At 43.4% G+C, this 16,239-nt stretch overlaps 1 protein-coding gene across 5 annotated transcripts in view; it reads right to left on the bottom strand.

Moving 5' to 3' along the window:
* The window catches only part of LOC121573905 (BRCA2-interacting transcriptional repressor EMSY-like), a 58,235-nt gene that overhangs the window by 24,377 nt on the left and 17,619 nt on the right, over nucleotides 1-16,239 (bottom strand). The gene's annotated exons all lie outside the window — the stretch shown is intronic.

Genomic DNA, 16,239 nt, shown 5'->3' with positions numbered 1-16,239 from the left:
AGAATGTTACCGGTTATATTGCTCCTCTTTGCAACTCCAGTAACACTACTAAGGAAATTGACAATTTTTTAAAACGTTATTTTCCTTTAAAACGATAAGGGGAAAAAACATTAAATTAAACCTGAATTCACAATGCAGAAGATCTACATCGCGCGGAGAAAGAGAACATTTTATCATTTATGCTGCTGCTCTCGTTTTTCACGAGAGTGATCCTTGTAGCTTGTTACTGTTGTCGTCCAATCACAAGTCATCAAATCGGCACTAGGCTACATTCATAGAGCTAGAGCCTCTGTGTTAAGTTATTAGGAGATATCTAGGCTAATCAATGGAAGATGAAAATAAAATGACAAAACTAAAAGTTACAGTGGGGAAAAAAAGTATTTAGTCAGCCACCAATTGTGCAAGTTCTCCCACTTAAAAAGATGAGGCCTGTAATTTTCATCATAGGTACACGTCAACTATGACAGACAAAATGAGAAAAAAAAATCTGAAAATCACATTGTAGGATTTTTAATGAATTTATTTGCAAATTATGGTGGAAAATAAGTATTTGGTCAATAACAAAAGTTTCTCAATACTTTGTTATATACCCTTTGTTGGCAATGACACAGGTCAAACGTTTTCTGTAAGTCTTCACAAGGTTTTCACACACTGTTGCTGGTATTTTGGCCCATTCCTCCATGCAGATCTCCTCTAGAGCAGTGATGTTTTGGTGCTGTCGCTGGGCAACACGGACTTTCAACTCCCTCCAAAGATTTTGTATGGGGTTGAGATCTGGAGACAGGCTAGGCCACTCCAGGACCTTGAAATGCTTCTTACGAAGCCACTCCTTCGTTGCCCGGGCGGTGTGTTTGGGATCATTGTCATGCTGAAAGACCCAGCCACGTTTCATCTTCAATGCCCTTGCTGATGGAAGGAGGTTTTCACTCAAAATCTCACGATACATGGCCCCATTCATTTTTTCCTTTACACGGATCAGTCGTCCTGGTCCCTTTGCAGAAAAACAGCCCCAAAGCATGATGTTTTCACCCCCATGCTTCACAGTAGGTATGGTGTTCTTTGGATGCAACTCCGCATTCTTTGTCCTCCAAACCCCTCTGACTCGTTGTTGGACTGTCTGTCAAAGTGCAAACCCCTCTCACTCAGGGAGCGCGAGGTAGAGCTAGAGCGAAAGCTACGTCACAGGGTTATACAGCCCCCCACTCACTGCAGCGTTCATCCATGTATACGGGTAAGAGTCTAGCTACATTTTCAGATATACGTTTCTAATTTGGTCAGAAAGTCGTTTTCATTGCAAGTTAAAGCATACTGTTAGCTAGCTAGCGAACGTTACGTGTATGATCTGTGTAGTAATATTTTTCAAATCAGAAACCATTTGCTTTGCTAGTTATAGCTAGCTAGCTAACATTGAACCTAGTTGTTAGCTTTAGCTACCTGCAGATTCATAATACAGCTATGACAATGTTTGTATTGGTAGTAGTACGAGTTGGGATTATGCCGGTTCATTGTTTAGCTAGCTAGCTACATGTATAAACTTCTCCAGATGATTACATGACCCATCAAGTTAGCCAGGTGTGTCTGGGGGTGATTACGGCCATCTATTGTATTTCATGTCTAGACAATAGTGACCCATCCACTTAGCTAGATGTGGCTGAGGGGTGGTTATAGCATTTCCTTCACATAACCATTCTGTATCCTGTGCATGTGACAAATAAACTTTGATTTGATTTTATATAATGCGTGTTTACCAGAGATGGTAATGTGAACAACAACATGACCTGCACCAAAGTCAGATTAGGATATAGGCCAAGGACTAGATAGCATATTTTTACCTGGAGTTTTTCCTTATTGTAGGCTACTACTTTTACCACTTTTAGTCTTGAAATCTTTGGTTGTTTACTAAAAACTACTCACTCTGTTTAGCACATTGGCTCACATGTCAATCCTTAAAGAGGTTGGTGGGGCTAAGGCTTAAGAGGGTGTGAACGATGCTGAATGGGTGTAGACAAAGAAGAGCTCTCCAGTAGGTGTACCAAAACATTCAAGGGCCATTTTCTCAAAAGTTTATCAACTTTCAAAGCAGAATTACTTCCCCCATTGTTCCTCGACTGCAGTGTATGATATACCATTTTCTAGCTCCGAGTCCCTACTTTTATCTAATGTAAAAAACACAATTTCAAATTTTGGTACATAAGACCGAATCGAGGCGGTCGGTCACATACGTGATGAATGATGATCACTGAAATCAACAGCTGCAGTGTTGCTCATCGGATTACCCATATCATGGAGCAGGCTAGGTTAAAGTTTATAAAGACAAAGGCTGACATATGGAGTTATTTGATTTGAATGGTTGACATTACAGAAAGGTAGGTGGATATTTTATCTAAAATGTGGATAAAACTTTGACAGTACCCCCCCCTAAAGGCGCGGACTGCGACCGCGCCTCAACTAGAACCAAACAGGGGAGGGCTGGGTGGGCATTCCTCCTCGGCGGCGGTTCTGGCTCCGGGCTTGCCCACCACCCTCCAATAATCCCCCCATAGCGCCCCTGGTCCGATCTGGCCCCGCTGGCTGGAGCTGAACTGGACATAGTAGGAGCGGATAGCTTCAGCTCCGGTGTGGAGCAGCCGACCGGTACCTGATCAGGCACCGGTGACCCAGGCACGGGTTGTGCCGACTGACGACGCGCACCCCTGGCTTGGTGCGTGGAGCAGGAACGGACCGGACCGGGCTGACGATGCACACCCCTGGCTTGGTGCGTGGAGCAGCAACTGGCCGGACCGGGCTGGACGATACGCACCCCTGGCTTGGTGCGTGGAGCAGGAATGGGCCTTACCAGGCTGACGACGCGCACCCCTGGCTTGGTGCGTGGAGCAGGAACGGACCGACCGGGCTGACAATGCACACCCCTGGCTTGGTGCGTGGAGCAGCAACGGGCGGACCGGGCTGACGATACGCACCCCTGGCTTGGGTGCGTGAGCAGCAACGGGCCTTACCAGGCTGACGTCTCGCACCCCCTGGCTTGGTGCGAGTGGCAGGAACAGGCCTTACCGGGCTGACGACTCGCACCCCTGGCTTGGTGCGTGGAGCAGGAACAGGCCTTACCAGGCTGACGTCTCGCACCCCTGGCTTGGTGCGAGTGGCAGGAACAGGCCGGGCCGGGCTGGCGACGCGCACCGTAGGCTTGGTGCGAGTAGCAGGAACAGGCCGGGCCGGGCTGGCGACGCGCACCGTAGACTTGGTGCGAGTAGCAGGAACAGGCCGGGCCGGGCTGGCGACACGCACCGTAGGCTTGGTGCGAGGGGCAGGAACAGGCCGGGCCGGGCTGGCGACGCGCACCGTAGGCTTGGTGCGAGGGGCAGGAACAGGCCGGGCCGGGCTGGCGACGCGCACCGTAGGCTTGGTGCGAGTGGCAGGAACAGGCCGGGCCGGGCTGGCGACGCGCACCGTAGGCTTGGTGCGAGTAGCAGGAACAGGCCGGGCCGGTCTGGCGACGCGCACCGTAGGCTTGGTGCGAGTGGCAGGAACAGGCCGGGCCGGGCTGGCGACGCGCACCATAGGCTTGGTGCGAGGGGCAGGAACAGGCCGGGCCGGGCTGGCGACGCGCACCGTAGGCTTGGTGCGAGTGGCAGGAACAGGCCGGGCCGGGCTGGCGATGCGCACCGTACACTTGGTGCGAGGGGCAGGAACAGGCCGGACCGTACTGGGGACACACACCACTGGCTCTACACCGGGATCTGGAACGGGCCGGACCGGACTGGTAACACACCCCAGTACCTCTCGCCGTGCCTCTACACCTTCCTTGACCAGTGACCCCCGTAACCTGGTGGCCTTCTGAATTCGCCCCTTGTCTGCCTCCGTCAGCCCCGTCGTCCATGCCCTGTGCCCCCCCCTAAAAAATGTTTGGGGTTGCCTCTCGTCCGTCTGACGACGACACTGATTACGCCGTTGCTCCTCTCTCCGTCGCGCCTCTACCGTCTCACTCCATGGCCGGCGATCCATCCCGGCCAGGATTTCCTCCCAGGTCCAGGACCCCTGCCCGTCCAAGATCTGCTCCCACGTCCAGGCTGCCTGCTCCTGGACACGCTGCTTGGTCCTGGTATGGTGGGATCTTCTGTCACAATCGTCGTATGGAGTAGACCAAGGCGCAGCGTGATGAACGAACATATTTAATCTTTATTATCTTTAGTGATAATAAGAACAACAAAACAACAAAACGAAACGTGCAGTCCTACGGTTTAACACAACCAACAAGGAACAAACCAAACGGAAACAAGATCCCACAAACACAAAGGGAAAAACAGACAGTTTAAATATGGCTCCCAATCAGAGACAACCAACAACAGCTGACACTCGTTGCCTCTGATTGGGAGCCACTCAGGCCAACATAGAAATAGCACAACTAGAACTCCCGACATAGAAACACAACACATAGAATGAACACACCCTGGCTCAACATATAGAGTCCCAGAGCCAGGGTGTGACATGTCGAGCTCGTTGTGTGTTGTTTCGCGCACAGGAATCGAGTCTGGATGTACAGGTATAAACCTCATAACCTATTGCGTAATATATTCCAAAATGTAAACAAAATACACCGGCGACATAATTTAGGAGATAAAGGTTGTGAGCGCCGTGTTTCTGATCAGATCGACAATTACAGTGGGGAAAAAAAGTATTTAGTCAGCCACCAATTGTGCAAGTTCTCCCACTTAAAAATATGAGAGAGGCCTGTAATTTTCATCATAGGTACACGTCAACTATGACAGACAAATTGAGAAAAAAAATCCAGAAAATCACATTGTAGGATTTTTTATGAATTTATTTGCAAATTATGGTGGAAAATAAGTATTTGGTCACCTACAAACAAGCAAGATTTCTGGCTCTCACAGACCTGTAACAACTTCTTTAAGAGGCTCCTCTGGCCTCCACTCGTTACCTGTATTAATGGCACCTGTTTGAACTTGTTATCAGTATAAAAGACACCTGTCCACAACCTCAAACAGTCACACTCCAAACTCCACCAAAGAGCTGTCAAAGGACACCAGAAACAAAATTGTAGACCTGCACCAGGCTGGGAAGACTGAATCTGCAATAGGTAAGCAGCTTGGTTTGAAGAAATCAACTGTGGGAGCAATTATTAGGAAATGGAAGACATACAAGACCATTGATAATCTCCCTCGATCTGGGGCTCCACGCAAGATCTCACCCAGTGGGGTCAAAATGATCACAAGAACGGTGAGCAAAAATCCCAGAACCACACGGGGGGACCTAGTGAATGACCTGCAGAGAGCTGGGACCAAAGTAACAAAGCCTACCATCAGTAACACACTACGCCGCCAGGGACTCAAATCCTGCAGTGAAAGACGTGTCCCCCTGCTTAAGCCAGTACATGTCCAGGCCCGTCTGAAGTTTGCTAGAGTGCATTTGGATGATCCAGAAGAGGATTGGGAGAATGTCATATGGTCAGATGAAACCAAAATATAACTTTTTGGTAAAAACTCAACTCGTCGTGTTTGGAGGACAAAGAATGCGGAGTTGCATCCAAAGAACACCATACCTACTGTGAAGCATGGGGGTGGAAACATCATGCTTTGGGGCTGTTTTTTCTGCAAAGGGACCAGGACGACTGATCCGTGTAATGGAAAGAATGAATGGGGCCATGTATCGTGAGATTTTGAGTGAAAACCTCCTTCCATCAGCAAGGGCATTGAAGATGAAACGTGGCTGGGTCTTTCAGCATGACAATGATCCCAAACACACCGCCCGGGCAACGAAGGAGTGGCTTCGTAAGAAGCATTTCAAGGTCCTGGAGTGGCCTAGCCAGTCTCCAGATCTCAACCCCATAGAAAATCTTTGGAGGGAGTTGAAAGTCTGTGTTGCCCAGCGACAGCCCCAAAACATCACTGCTCTAGAGGAGATCTGCATGGAGGAATGGGCCAAAATACCAGCAACAGTGTGTGAAAACCTTGTGAAGACTTACAGAAAACGTTTGACCTGTGTCATTGCCAACAAAGGGTATATAACAAAGTATTGAGAAACTTTTGTTATTGACCAAATACTTATTTTCCACCATAATTTGCAAATAAATTCATAAAAAATCTTACAATGTGATTTTCTGGAATTCTTTTTCTCATTTTGTCTGTCATAGTTGACGTGTACCTATGATGAAAATTACAGGCCTCTCTCATCTTTTTAAGTGGGAGAACTTGCACATACTTTTTTTCCCCACTGTATCTTCTAATGTATTTGTGTGGCTACGATGCCATCTTTAGAGCAAGCATTTTCTGTTTGGTTTCCAGAGCATTGAAAGAGAGAAATTAAATTGGCTACAACCGAGGTCTGATGATGCTTCTGACAATATAGTAAAAGGCGTGTTGTGTTTGGTCGGGTGATGTGCTAAAAATAAAATAAAAAATAAAGTCTGATGTAGGCTATTTTGAAAACTGCCGGTGTGTTGTGATTATTGTGCTTGTGTTGTTGCATGAGCTGGCTGGAAATTCCTCCTTGCTTGACAGCTATCTCAGAAAAGGTAAAATTGTGAACCCACGAACCAAACTTATCACATAAAATGTATATGCCATATCTCACAATCGATTGTACTTCAAATTTAGTATTTTCGCTCTGTAGGGACGTCCCTGACAAAACAAAATCTTGGTCGACCAAGAGTCGTCTGTTCTTTCGACCAATTTTTAAACGTGTATCTTTCCATATATTGACACATCCTATGTGTTTTAATCAAATCAACTATATGCACTGAGCTTGTCTGATGATTTAAGCACACTGTTTGATTAAATAATTATGACACACAAATGACTAGAGGGAGTCCAACCAGCAACTGATTTGATTATGCCGGGCCGGGCTCAGACTTCCTGCTCTGTGTTAAAAGATAAAAGACAGCAAGTGACTGTGTGACTAGCACCCGTTGTCGCTCTCCTCCCTGCTGCAGCGAACACCACAGAACATCAAAGTGTTTATCACGCTGTCCGTGTTGCTGAAGCTGCAACATAATTACAGCCATTTCTGACTGAAAAGTTCTGTTACCGAAATCCCTATTCCTTCAACCCTTGCTCTCTTTACGTGACTCAAAGACGTATTCGCACGGGACTATTATTACTAGAGAACGTTGGTTATGTAATTATGACTCCAGAATGTCCGTTATTCCAGAGGACTATTCGGACGGGATTAGTTTTTTTACAAACTGCCCACTGTAATTCTAATTGAGTTTTTTTCCCTCAATAAATTGACAGTTATGACAGAAGAGTGAAGTTATGAAGTGAAGATTTTCATTTTTACATTTTAGTAATTTAGCAAACGCAAGTGCATACATTTTCATACTTTTTCCCCCCGTGCTGGTCCCCCGTGGGAATCGAACCCACAACCCTGGCATTGCAAGCGCTATGCTCTACCAACTGAGCCACACGGGATACAGTATTTCAACATGTCTAGGTGATAGGGCCACACTGATAACTCAAGCTTGGTTCCCAAGTTTCTAAACCATACCATCTTTGGTATATTGAAGCCATAATTTTTTAATTGATGAAGTGTGATCATAATCATTAGGATATTTTAACAACCCACAGTATGTACTAAATGCCCCCCAGCCTTCAGATGCGAGCTAAACAGTGCAGTTGCACTTGAGGTGCGTTATAAGGCTATGGATTAGAAAGTTAATTTATCATTTCCAAACATTTAGGTCAGTTGTATGCTGCTTTACAATCTATTAACAGCAAGGGTTTTCTGATGCATTTGGCAATATTCAATTCATACGCACAAAACATAAACAAAAGCATTCACTGTGAAAGTTGATAGCTACATGTAGATCATTCATATATAGCTTTTGCACAGCACTTATTTCAATTTATCGAATCAGTTATTGTTTTCTTGCGCAAACCGCGAGCAATACCTGTCAAACTGAGACAATTCTCTCAAAACACAGGGATGTCGATTCGCACGGGACTAGTATTATCAGAAGACCTTGGAGTTCGCCAAAAAACAGTAGGTTATTCTGGCTGGAATTGTTACTCTCCGACTGACATGTCAGATTCGGACGGGACTAAAATTACAGATGCTGTGTTTTGTGCTCGTGCACATAATTACATTGCCCGACCTCCCCCAGTAAAAGTAATCTAACATCTCTGGAGAGACCTGAAAATAGCTGTGCAGTGACGCTCCCCACGGGGGGCCAGTATGACAAATGTATGCACTCACTAACTGTAAATCGCTCTGGATAAGAGCGTCTGCTAAATGACTTAAATGTTAAATGTAATGTAATCCCGTCAGAATAGGGCACAATAGGGCATGACCTATAGCATATCATAATCACATCAATAAATTGGTTATAACAAACTCTCAACACCGTAACACATGTGACAGCAAAATGGATGCAGAGGACGTGACAAATAAACTCGAAATGGGGAACATTTACTGGTTGCTCAGGTGGTAAAGGGAAAGTCAGATGTGTAGAATAAATTTGACTAGTTGAGGAAAATACTGGAGTTCAAGAAAAAGAAGGTAAGGAGCAAGAGCTGCGTGCATATTATGTGTGCCAAACAGGTGCTGTATAGATTACAATATAATTATTCTGACCGTTTGGAACAATGTAAACACTAAATAAATTATAAGCGTAACAGAGAGTCTGTTGTAACGTTGTATTTTTGTTAAGCCTTTATTACAGCAAAGACTAAAAACAGTCGCATTCATTCGTGAATGCAATTTCAGAAATGGAACGGTTTATTTATTGTTTAAGCTAATTATTCAAGGGTAGTTCAATTTTATCTTATTTCTGTAGATATATTATTTATAAAGCCAGGCACATTTAACAGTTACGCTACTGATTATAATGAAGTTGTGGTTTGCTCCAGTTTTATAGTACTCGAGACCAGTCTCGAGTCCGGTCTCGAGACCACTTATTGAGTGTCTCGGTCTTGTCTCAGCCTTGACTCGGGGTAAAAAATTATCAGCTTCCAATAATTATCAGCTCCCATTCAGTCAGCGCATAAAACCGCTTCGCCAGGACAAATATATACACTCCTTTCTTGAAACATTAATATCTTAACAGCCTTTATATACATTATTAGACATGTTTGCGCAGTGGCGAACCTATAGGCCTTCAGTGTGTGACTGGTTTGTGATTCTGAAAGGACAGCAACCGTAATACCAGCGCACTCATGTAGGAGTGCACTTTTTGTAAAACGCAAAGGGCCAGTGGTGTAGTGGAGGTTATGCGCAGGTATAAGCCGTATACCCACTTTTCTTTCAGTGGGCATTGCTTATACTCACTTCTTAATCCCTATTGATGCATATAAAGTAATGTAGTGGAGGTACACGACTTATCAATTATGTAGTACAATAGAGAAATCATGCAAAAGTAGCCTACACAATCGCAAAGCACGTGAAATATATTCACGTGTGCCACACACATAGCCTACTTTCAGCGGAATATCATCTGCAGGCAGCAAGAGCATGCAGCTCTCAACTGGTTTTGTCAAGGAGCAGCTCACAGAAGGAGGACATCGGTAGCCGTTAGGGTAGGAAAGACGTTTCAACTTATGATATCTACCAGTAAATGCTAAATAAGGCAACAATGGGTACGCAAACCAGGTATTGAAAAAGTTGATGTGCAATTGTCATCATGGGCTGTTTGCATTGGGGGCGTAGACATGGATGGGCCTGGGTGGACAGAGGCCCACCCACTGGGGAGACAGGCCGTGACAGGCCCACCCAATCAGATTGATGCGGTTTAAGCATTGTTGTGGACTTAGACCATCAAATTGTTGTTGTTTTTCAAAAAAATTAATGATTTTGAGAGTGAAAATCTGAAAAAGATATAGGAAAACATAGGATTTTTCACACAGGGTGCCTTTCCTTCGCTGGGTGGGCCGTTTGGGAACTTTTTGGCAAAATTAGAGTATAACCACTTCTCCAGGCACCACTACACCACTGTATAGGGCTGATGGAAAGACAGCAGTCACACATAGCATGATGTTAAAGGATAAGCAGTCCATTCACTCTGACATAATAAGCCAGTAGGTTCCAATCATAAGAATACAAAAACACAACCATTAAGCATTTCCCAATCGAAAATTAACAACTATTACTTCCAAATTGCAAAAAACATTTCATGTTTAGCACACAAAGTAACAGGTGACCTAAAGTTTAAAGTAGAACTGACAGTGTTTGAACTACTTTGCAGATATGAAACAAATAGACAATCATAATATCAGTCGAAAATATCAAATTCCCAGTTTATGCTATAAAACCAACTTTATAAAGAGGTTTTCTATTTGACTCAATGTTCCATGCCATACACTAAGTCATTGTTGGCAGAATACATGAACGCAGTTCAATGCATGATTAATATCATTCACAAATACATTTCTTGGAAGTACAAAAAATATTGCTATCAGGTTGTAAAACACAGCTGGCCTGGTACATTGTTTGCTGCCTCCATTCGGGATGCACTGTTTCAGTTTCAATGACTCAATATTCTGGACAAAAACGGACAACTGTAACTAAGGCTGGGAATGTCAATACAAGCAAACTAGCAAGGGCAATGATCACAAGTCAGTCATTACGTGGCTAATAGGCTAGCATATCTATTTAGGTAGCAAGCTAAAAACACAGAGCCTAACGTTAGCTAGCTGCTAGGAGGATGTCATGTAATGCCATTGGAGGAGTGGGTGAGTGACTGACTTTTTCCCCTCATATCGTTTTCGGTGCCTATACACAGCTAGAGACAGGTGTCATTTGGTTAGCTAGCAAGAACTTGAACGACTGTTAGCATATCATACAGTGGGGAAAATAAGTATTTAGTCAGCCACCAATTGTGCAAGTTCTCCCACTTAAAAAGATGAGAGAGGCCTGTAATTTTCATCATAGGTACACGTTAACTATGACAGACAAAATGAGAAAAAAAAATCCAGAAAATCACATTGTAGGATTTTTTATGAATTTATTTGCAAATTATGGTGGAAAATAAGTATTTGGTCAATAACAAAAGTTTCTCAATACTTTGTTATATACCCTTTGTTGGCAATGACACAGGTCAAACGTTTTCTTCACAAGGTTTTCACGCACTGTTGCTGGTATTTTGGCCCATTCCTCCATGCAGATCTCCTCTAGAGCAGTGATGTTTTGGGGCTGTCGCTGGGCAACACGGACTTTCAACTCCCTCCAAAGATTTTCTATGGGGTTGAGATCTGGAGACTGGCTAGGCCACTCCAGGACCTTGAAATGCTTCTTACGAAGCCACTCCTTCGTTGCCCGGGCGGTGTGTTTGGGATCATTGTCATGCTGAAAGACCCAGCCACGTTTCATCTTCAATGCCCTTGCTGATGGAAGGAGGTTTTCACTCAAAATCTCACGATACATGGTCCCATTCATTCTTTCCTTTACACGGATCAGTCGTCCTGGTCCATTTGCAGAAAAACAGCCCCAAAGCATGATGTTTCCACCCCAATGCTTCACAGTAGGTATGGTGTTCTTTGGATGCAACTCAGCGTTCTTTGTCCTCCAAACACGACGAGTTGAGTTTTTACCAAAAAGTTATATTTTGGTTTCATATGACATTCTCCCAATCCTCTTCTGGATCATCCAAATGCACTCGAGCAAACTTCAGACAGGCCTGGACATGTACTGGCTTAAGCAGGGGGACACGTCTGGCACTGCAGGATTTTAGTCCCTGGCGGCGTAGTGTGTTACTAATGGTAGGCTTTGTTACTTTGGTCCCAGCTCTCTGCAGGTCATTCACTAGGTCCCCCTGTGTGGTTCGGGATTTTTGCTCACCGTTCTTGTGATCATTTTGACCCCACGGGGTGAGATCTTGCGTGGAGCCCCAGATCGTGGGAGATTATCAGTGGTCTTGTATGTCTTCCATTTCCTAATAATTGCTCCCACAGTTGATTTCTTCAAACCAAGCTGCTTACCTATTGCAGATTCAGTCTTCCCAGCCTGGTGCAGGTCTACAATTTTGTTTCTGGTGTCCTTTGACAGCTCTTTGATCTTGGCCATAGTGGAGTTTGGAGTGTGACTGTTTGAGGTTGTGGACAGGTGTCTTTTATACTGATAACAAGTTCAAACAGGTGCCATTAATACAGGTAACGAGTGGAGGACAGAGGAGCCTCTTAAAGAAGAAGTTACAGGTCTGTGAGAGCCAGAAATCTTGCTTGTTTGTAGGTGACCAAATACTTATTTTCCACCATAATTTGCAAATAAATTCATTAAAAATCCTACAATGTGATATTCTGGATTTTTTTTCCTCAATTTGTCTGTCATAGTTGATGTGTACCTATGATGAAAATTACAGGCCTCTCTCATCTTTTTAAGTGGGAGAACTTGCACAATTGGTGGCTGACTAAATACTTTTTTTCCCCACTGTATATCTCTTGCGTTCGCAAATTCACTCTGGCCATCTACTTCGATTTCAGAGCACTCTCGTCTGAGTGTGCCAGAGAGCAGAACAACTGATGAATTTAGGAATGCGCAACACCTGCTGAATATGACCGGTGTCAGTAAACGTAGGCAAAAAAGTAATAGTTAGTCAAGAATGCTCTAGATAACATGTAAACAGCATAATCAGCTCTGCTAATGCGAGTAAAATGGTCAGTGAGGTGTTCTCTCATGTCTCTCTGGAAGTAGCTAGCTAGCAAGCTAGGCAACTTTAGCCAGTTTGCTTGGGTGCTTGGTTGAGACAAGCATGCATTGGCAGGCAAGCTGCAGAAGGACGAGGAGGCTACAATTCCCCATCGTTTATCAGTGCAACTAGCTGAAAAGGTTTGAGAGGGATTATCTAATGTTCCTTCGTTAGATTTTAGCTCAGCTTGCTCTGGCTAGCATTAGTTGTTGATCTTGTTGTTGTTGATGTGCATAACTGAGGGAGAGAGAGCCTACCTTTTCATGGTTATTTTATCTATAGGACTGTAAAGTTCCCAAATGTAAGAGGACTCCGTGGTGTTTACATATACTACCAGTCAAAGTTTGGACACACCTACTCATTCCAGGGTTTTTCTTTATTTTTACTATGTTCTACATTGTAGAATAATAGTGAAGACATCAAAACTATGAAATAACACATGGAATCATGTAGTAACCAAAAAAGTGTTAAACAAATCAAAATATATTTTATATTTGAGATTCTTCAAATAGCCACCCTTTGCCTTGATGACAGCTTTGCACACTCTGCATTCTCTCAACCAGTTTCATGAGGTAGTCACCTGGAATGCATTTCAATTAACAGGTGTGCCTTCTTAAAAGTTAATTTGTTGAAGGTCAATAAACAAAACACTGCTCCACTCACCAGATGATCATTTGAAACTTAACTTCTTGTTAAAAGTTATTTTTGAAAAGGGAGAAGCAAATTAGCCGACAAATTAGCAACAACATCCTCTTTGATAACACCTGCTGCACCCGCTGCAAACTAGCCGACAACAAAAGCTATCTAGCTAGACCGTGGGAAAACAATTGCTCGCTATTGTGCAGTGACCTGTTGGCCTTCAAGAAGGCAGACGTTTCCATGTTTTTGTAAAAACGGTCCCACTCATTAAGTCAAAATATGATTGGTTGATTCCACTGTCACTCCAAAATGTTGCCCTAATACAGTTGAATGGCAGATGCCTTTATCTAGCTTCTGATGGCCTAGCCAATGTCTGACTTAGCTAGCTAGATATACCTCCCCAGAGAGCAGCAAAGAAAAAGCCTGATTGGATCTTTTTTTCTCTTCAGTATTAAGTCTTTCCTTTCCAACAAAAACTGAAGAGATTACATCAGAACATCATTGAAAATAATAATATAATAATTCTTATTATTATTATTTTAGAAATCCTTAGCCCTTCTCTGAAGGCGTAGAAGGCCCATTTTCCCCCGCTGTGTTTGGGTTAGTAATAATTTGTAGAGTGGCTCTATTTTCGCTCAGCATTCATTTTTTCACTATTCTGAATATCTAAAGACTCCATATGTTGTTCTGAAATATGAACACAGAAATACTGGACATTTTGAACTCTTACTATGGTGGTGATTTGACAGAATTACAATCATGATCTTGAATTGGACTTGCATTTTTCATGTCTCGGTCTCGGTCCCGCGACCACCAAGCCTCATGCAATGACATGTCAAGTAAACGGTTACATACACTTAGGTTGGAGTCATTAAAACTCATTTTCAACCACTCCACAAATTTCTTCTTAACAAACTATAGTTTTGGCAAGTCGGTTAGGACATCTACTTTGTGCATGACACAAGTAATTTTTCCAACAATTGTTTACAGACAGATTATTTCACTTATAATTCACTATAACAGAATTCCAGTGGGTCAAAGGTTTACATACACTAAGTTGACTGTGCCTTTAAACAGCTTGGAAAATTCCAGAAAATGATGTCATGGCTTTAGAAGCTTCTGATAGGCTAATTGACATCATTTGAGTCAATTGGAGGTGTACCTGTGGATGTATTTCAAGGCCTACCTTCAAACTCAGTGCGTCTTTGCTTGACATCATGGGAAAATCAAAAGAAATCAGCCAAGACCTCCGAAAAAAAATTGTAGACCTCCACAAGTCTGGTTCATCCATGGGAGAAATTATCAAAACGCCTGAAGGTACCACGTTCATCTGTACAAACAATAGTATGCAAGTATAAACACCATGGGACCACGCAGCCGTCATACCGCTCAGGAAGGAGACGCGTTCTTTCTCCTAGAGATTAACGTACTTTTGTGCGAAAAGTGCAAATCAATCCCAGAACAACAGCAAAGGACCTTGTGAAGATGCTGGAGGAAACAGGTACAAAAGTATCTATATCCACAGTAAAACGAGTCCTATATAGACATAACCTGAAAGGCCGCTCAGCAAGGAAGAAGCCACTGCTCCAAAAGATTACGGTTTGTAACTGCACATGGGGACAAAGGTCGTACTTTTTGGAGAAAAGTCCTCTGGTCTGATTAAACAAAAATAGAACCGTTTGGCCATAATGACCATTGTTATGTTTGGAGGAAAAAGGGGGTACCTTGCAAGCCGAAGAACACCATCCCAACCGTGAAGCATGGGGGTGGCAGAATCATGCTGTGGGGGTGCTTTGCTGCAGGAGGGACTGGTGCACTTCACAAAATAGATGGCATCATGAGGAAGGAAAATTATATGAATATATTGAAGCAACATCTCAAGACATCAGTCAGGAAGTTAAAGCTTGGTCACAAATGGGTCTTCCAAATGGACAATGACCCCAAGCATACTTTCAAAGTTGTGGCAAAATGGCTTAAGGACAACAAAGTCAAGGTATTGGAGTGGCCATCACAAAGCCCTGACCTCAATCCTATAGAAAATGTGTGAGCAGAACTGAAAAAGCGTGTGCGAGCAAGGAGGCCTACAAACCTGACTCAGTTACATCAGCTCTGTCAGGAGGAATGGGCCAAAATTCACCGAACTTATTGTGGGAAGCTTGTGGAAGGCTACCCGAAAAACTTGACCCAAGTTAAACAATTTAAAGGCAATGCTACCAAATACTAATTGAGTGTATGTAAACTTCTGACCCACTGGGAATGTGATGAAATAAATAAAAGCTGAAATAAATTATTCTCTCTACTATTATTCTGACATTTCACATTCTTAAAATAAAGTGTTGATCCTAACTGACCTGAGACAGGGAATTTTTACTAGGATTAAATGTCAGGAATTGTGAAAAACTGAGTTTAAATGTATTTGGCTAAGGTGTATGTAAACTCCCGACTTCAACTGCAGCAACATGGTCTACGAAAAGGATTCAACAGCGCAATTATGTGTTTCTGAACCGCGGACAGCGACCACTATCCAACTCGGGAGAAAGCGTATTTGTTATTAAATAATATTATTTGTTATTAGTGTTGCACTATTGTTCTTATGAAATATAACCATATTCAATTTCAGAAGCACGTGTTTGACTGAAGAACTGTGCCATCCCCACGGCCTCCACAATGGATCAGAACACTCAGACAGGCGCGAATCAGACAGGTGTCTTGTACACCATGATATACAGTGCATTCGGAAAGTATTCAGACACCTTGACTTTTTCCACATTTTGTTACGTTACAGCATTATTCTAAAATGGATTAAATAGTTTATCCCCTCATCAATCTACATATAATACCCCATAATGACAAAGCAAAAACTGGTTTTTAGACACAGAAATTTCACATTTACATAAGTATTCAGACCCTTTACTCAGTACTTTGTTGAATCAACGTCTCTTCTTGGGTATGACGCTACAAGCTTGGCA

This window comes from Coregonus clupeaformis, unplaced genomic scaffold (assembly GCF_020615455.1).
Source record: "Coregonus clupeaformis isolate EN_2021a unplaced genomic scaffold, ASM2061545v1 scaf1206, whole genome shotgun sequence".
Classification (NCBI taxonomy): Eukaryota; Metazoa; Chordata; class Actinopteri; order Salmoniformes; family Salmonidae; genus Coregonus; species Coregonus clupeaformis.
Note: the sequence above shows the minus strand (reverse complement) of the source record. Positions and strands in the feature narration are given on the sequence as shown.